The sequence below is a fragment of the Mustela nigripes genome, chromosome X (genome assembly GCF_022355385.1).
Source record: "Mustela nigripes isolate SB6536 chromosome X, MUSNIG.SB6536, whole genome shotgun sequence".
Taxonomy (NCBI): Eukaryota; Metazoa; Chordata; class Mammalia; order Carnivora; family Mustelidae; genus Mustela; species Mustela nigripes.
The window spans coordinates 117,716,655-117,722,730 of NC_081575.1; positions in this window are offsets into that span (position 1 = coordinate 117,716,655).

Genomic DNA, 6,076 nt, shown 5'->3' on the forward strand with positions numbered 1-6,076 from the left:
TTCCATCACCGCAATCAAGATCTAGAAATATCCCACCACTACAAGCCTCCCTCAAGCGACTTTTAGAGCCACATCTATCCCTGCCTCCCATCCCCAAGCCTTGGCAACCACTAGTCGGTTCTCCATAAGAACGCTATATAAACAGAATCATACCAGTTTCTTTCTGTGTGTTGTGTTGCCTGGAATCGTATGGTGGTTTGGGGTTTGACTGCCTCTCAGCCTGCTCTGACAAGGAACAGGCTAATGAAGGGCTCTCCCTATAACACCAGTCCCAGAGGGTATTTTCTGCACCTCCAAGGTCTGCAAAGGGGGTTGTGGAAGGGTAGGGAACAGCTGGATTTCTTCTTTCCAGCTGCACGTTCTGAGCAGGCGCATATGTGCACACACACAATTCCCTTAATGGGCCTTTAAAACTCACTGAAGTTCATAAAGTACAGGTCGGGGGGGTCCATTTACCCAGGAGCACAAAAGAATGAGTCCCTTACTCAAATTCTCCTAGGAACTAAAGCTATTTGTACCTTTAAACCTCATGTTTTTGGGGGTTTTGGGGGTTTTGTGGTTTTGGGGTTGTTTTTTTTTTAAGATTTTATTTATTTATTTGACAGAGAAAGAGAGCACCAGCAGGGGGAGTGGCAGAGGGAGAGGGAGAAGCGGACTCTAGGCTGAGCAGGGAGCCCAACATGGGACTCGATCTCAGCACCCTGGGATTATGACTTAAGCCCAAGGCAGACACTTAACTTACTGAGTCGCCCAGGTGCCCCTAAACCTTCGATTTTTAACTGTGTATTCTTTCTAGCTTTACTAGATACACTGGACATAAAACATTGTGTAAGTTTATGGTGTACAACATGACGATTTGATACTTATATTGCAATACGATTATCACTAGCAAGTATCACATTACATAATTACCACTTCCTTTCTGTGCTGACATTTAAGATCTACTCTCTCAGCAATTTGAGGATACAATACAGTAGTTAACTATAATCACAATGTTGTACAGTAGATACTCAGAATTAAATGCATATTTTTAATGGAAATCTTTCTTTCATTTTTTTTAAGAGGAAGAGAGAGACAGTGAGTGCATGTGGGAGTAGGGGCAGAGGGAGAGATGAATCTGAAGCAGGCATCCGACACAGACTCCATCTCACAGCCCAGAGATCATGAGCTGAGCCTAAAAAAAGAGTTGGACGCTTAACCAACTGAGCTACCCAGGTGCCCCTAATGAAAATCTTTCTAAATGTGGTTATTCTCTTGCCTTCTTAGTCTTAATTCACATATTATTTAAATGACCTAATCTAACTTTCGCTGGTTGTCTTATGACAGATACAACATCCTTTTTTGAAGAAGTTTCTATGGAAGGGATCCTTAACTAAAACTTCCCCACTGGCCTTTGTGATTCTGAGCCCCTTTCCTCTAGTTGGTTAGACTTTCCACTGGGGCCTTCAGGTCTTTTCCTGTGCTCCACCCTTCTACATGCCCACTGACCAACGGTTACCTTAATGAATCCTGTATGCTAAGATCCTGTATTCTAAGATCTAAGATCTAATGTCAGCAAACATTTTCTATAAAGAGCCAGACTGTAATATTTTTAGCTTGGTGGGCCATCTAGTCTCTGTCCAGCAACCTCACTCTGTCCTTATAGTCAGTTCTAGCTCGAAAGCAGCCACAGCATGTGGACTTAAGCTCCAACAGAACTTTATTCATGAACACCAAAATGTCAATTTCCCATAAATTTCACAAAACACTTTGCTTCTTTTTACTTTTCTTCAACCACTTAAAAATGGAAAACCCATTCTTCTCCCGCAGGCTGGATAAAGACACCAGGTGGGCTGGATTCAGCCTGTGGGTTACTGGAGGCCAGCCCTGGGGCTAGGATCTCCTGGGGCCTGCCATGGTGCTTGGGAAACAACTCATACTGAAATCTTGGTTCATCAACTCAATAACAACAAGTATCATGGTCCTCCTTGTCCCTGTGAGATAATCTAGGCACGGGGACAACCAGCACCTTGCATGGCAGCATGGCGCAGCGGGCAGGAGCCAAGCTGGGGCCGGAGCCTTGGCCACTGGCCTGAGGGCTGCCCCCCCCCCCCGACACCCGGCAGCACACCGGTAACCACAAGGCACTGGCTTCTTACTCTGCAGATGTTCCCTCTGCTTCCCTGGTGGCATCTCAGCTCCCTGAGAAGAAGGGCTGGTGATGTTCATTTGTTATTCTCCGTGGCACCCAGCACAGACATAGCATCTAGACTATTAAAAAGTCTTACCATACATTAGTGCTTTGGCTCCCCATCCCTAATGATAAAAAGAAATGCGGATGAGTCTGTACTTCTTTCTCAAAGTAACAAATCAAAGACTAAGTTAAGGAACAAACGAAAAGCTAAACTCTTTTTGTTTAATGGTCAACTGAGTTTTCTTAGAGCGTGCTGGCTGCTCCCATGGGCTCAGTTCGCCCAGCTGCCCCGGTTAGGATCACGTGAGGGCACGTCCCTGTATTAAAGTAAAAGCAGAAGCATAAAACCAGACCCCTAAAATGAACCTCAAAAACATCAGGCTAGAGGAAAGAAGCCCCACACAAAAGGCCACATATCACACGATTCCATTTAGATGGAATGTCCAGGACCGGCAAAGCCAGAGAAGGGAAAGCAGCCTGGGGCTGTGGGCAGGGGAAACGGGGAGGGGCTGCTTCCTGGGGACAGGGCTGCCTTCTGGATTGAAGGAAATGTTCTGGAACTGGACAGAGGGGGCGGGTGCATATTGCTATGACTGCAGTAAATGGAACAGAGCCGCTGACTTTAAAATGAGTAATTCTGTTATGTGAAATTTATCTCAGGAAAGAAATTTTTAAAGAATGGTGGTAGATCTGTAGACTCCAGTAGTGGAAAGAGGACCCAGACATACTGTTAAATGAAGAGTGTCAAGTCACGGGGGATAAAAGTGGATAGCACAATCCCACTCCAAGACAAAGGTCCAGCTTTTTGCACATGTATTTAGTTGGTTTAGAGAAGGGACTAGAAGGACTCACAGCAAGCTGCTACAGGAGGTTCCGTCTGGGAAGAGGCAGATGGGGATTTCCATGTGTTCTGCATATTTGTGCGCTGTTTCATTCTCATATGGCAAGAATGTTTCAGTGGGCTCCCCATGTCATAGAAAAAACACCCAGGTCCCCACGGACCTGAATATTTCAAAGGGCAGCTGCGCAGGGGAGCAGAGCGCCAAGCGAGGACGGAGAGTTGAGACGAAGACAAACCATGAATTTGCACGGCGTTTCCCGCTGCTTTGGCTGCACCCATCAGTGGACAGGCATAAGCAGTACATCCCTTCACAAACAAGTCTCAGGGGCTGCAGAAGGGCCTACTGTCAGGACAGCATCACCCCAGCCTTAAAAATGTCCGTCTTCTCTAAGAAGCGGGCCAGTGTGTGTGAGGGGCCTGTCTGGCCAAGAGAGAACGGAGGCAGGGAGCAAACGCGTGCAGCTACAGCCAGACCAGCTCTGCCCTGGTCTCCGAGGGCCCGGCCCCACCACGGTACTTCGGGGGGCCCTGGCCCGCTAGCCAAGGTCCACCAGCCGGCCCGAGACCACGAAGCCCCGAACTCCCCCATTCCAAGCCCTCACAGGTTCACCTAGCTCGCCCGTCTATCCGCGGGATAGCGGCCACTGCCCCACGTAAACAGGCAGCTGGGGAAAAAAGGCAAGAAAACATTCTCACGAGAGGCAGGATGAGCAGTTCCCAAACAGTCCGCCACCAAGAGCTTCTGTTTCAATTCTGAAACGCCAAGCGCAGGGACAGAACCACCAATGTCCACCTCGGGTCAGCATAGGAACCTGCACTGAGTTGTGACACCATCTTCAGAAACGGGAATCTACTTGAGGCTCGTGCTAGGGAATGGAATCTGAAGCCTAAAACACGGGGCTTCCTGGGCACCGTGTGCAAAGGCCCCCAGGACCCGGGGGACCCCCAGCGCCCCAGAGAGGTTGGCTCCAGCTATCGGGGAGCCAAACCAAGCAGCAAAGCAATGGGAACAGACAACAGCAGATCCAAGCTCGTCCAAGAGCTCGCATTGCTCAAGGACTACACGAGGTCGCATTTACATTCTGTCACTGTGAACATGGGAATGGCCACTTCTCTGTGAGTAGAACAGCTGGAGTTGACACGACGCAATTCAAGCCACGCCTACTTCCTCTGCTGGGCAGGGAACACCTGGATGAGGGGGCCCTTCGGGGCGGCTTCCAAACTGCGCCCAAGCCACACAGCCAAGCAGCACTTGGCAATGAAAAGGCACGAAGCACCGATCTACACGTGACACGGAGGAACCGCCTCACGCTGCGCTGAGCAAGATAAGCCAGCCACAGGGGGCCATAGAGTGTACGACTGCGCGACTGCGCGGAGAGGAAACGGCCAGAAGAGGCGAATCTACAGACAGAAAGCACAAGAGCTGTGGCCAGGACCTCAGGGAAGTGGGGAATGACTGCTAGCAGCTCTAGGATTTCTTTCTGGGGTGACGGGAAAGTTCTGGAATTAGATAGCGGTGGTGCTGGCACAACCCTGGGAATATACTAAACGCCACTGCACTGTGCACTTTCAAATGGAGCACCTCGTGATATGGAAATCCTACGGAAATTTGTTTTCTCTTAAGTGAGGACACTTTTCAGGGCGAATCCAGCTGATCCCTACGCTCCGAGTCCTCCCCGCACAGTGGACACGGGCATGTTCCTGTGGGACAGGGCTCCAAGCGGCAGCGACAGCTCACCGGGCACGGTGGCTCTCTGGTGCCCTGACCGAGCTCCACACCGCCCGGAAAGGCTGCTCCCGCCTCGGCAGTGCTGGCTCTCACGGGACGGCCGCCCAGAGGCTCTCCAGCCGGGCGTGATGGCCGGCCCGCCCCCCCCCCCCCGTGCCGGGCTTGCTGTCTGGGGGCTGCCCCAGCCTGCTCCCTTTCTCCTTCCCTCTCACTTCCTCAGCCCCCTGAGCTTTAAAGAAATAAAAAGAGGACCCGCCATTTCGAAAACACTGGAGATTCCACAGCTCTGCAGGCACCCTTTTGAGATACCCTCACCATGGTGGGATGTGTCAGCCCCGTGGGGCAGGGACTAGACTCCTGGTGCTCACCGCTGGGGTCCCAAACCCTGAAAGAGCACCTGAGACCGAGAGGCTGTGCAACAGTTGTGGAAGGAAGGAAGGAAGGCATGAACGAACGAACACACAGAGGTAGGACGCTTAAAAGCAGGTGGACTTTGGGCAGCTGAGTGACATTCCAGAAGGAGCACTGGTTCCCCGCCAGAAGGCTCCGCTGGAGTCCCTGTCCTTCCAACTGCCGGCAGGACGTCCCCATAGCTGTGGCCTGCAGTGCGAAATGAGGAGCCTGCACGAGACAGTCCAAGTACTTCCAACTCCCAAGCTGAGGGTTCCAAGCCCCTCACGGTCCTGTCCAAGTCTCACCTCACACAGAAAGACGAGGCTGGCTCAGTGAAATTGACCTCTCTGATTGCGAGGAGCCATAGCCCACAGGCACTTCCTGCCTCCAGCACTTTCTTCACATTCCTCCCCTTCCTCCTCAGCTCCCAGAAAGCCAAGGAGAAACCCTCAACAGAGGAAATCAATGAAAGAAGATAAAGACACCCCCCCCCCCAGCACCAGGCTCAAATGAGCCCTCCCTCCTTTTCTCAGAAACCATGACCACCTTGTGACCACTGTATTCATTTTATATGTCTGTCTCCCAACTCCCAGAAAACCTGGGCCTCCATCCACCTTCCCAGGACGCAGGAGGCCAAGAATCTCTGTAAATATTTCTTCATTTTAGTGGATTTAAATGGGAATAACTGAATTCAGGAGAATTCAACGGTGCCTTATTCTATCAGAGTAATTTTATTGAATGTATCAGAAAGGCAACCAACATTAGCAAAAAGACCTGGGCTAGCAGAAGCTCACCAGGATCGCCAGGTGCCTTCTGACACTCAACAGTTGACCTGTGCGTTCCTGAAGCAAAACCTACCAGAGAAGGTAGAACATGTTATTTCCACTTCCGAAATCAGTGTAGTGAAAAGGAAGGAAAGGCAACTTTGAGATTTCTAAAC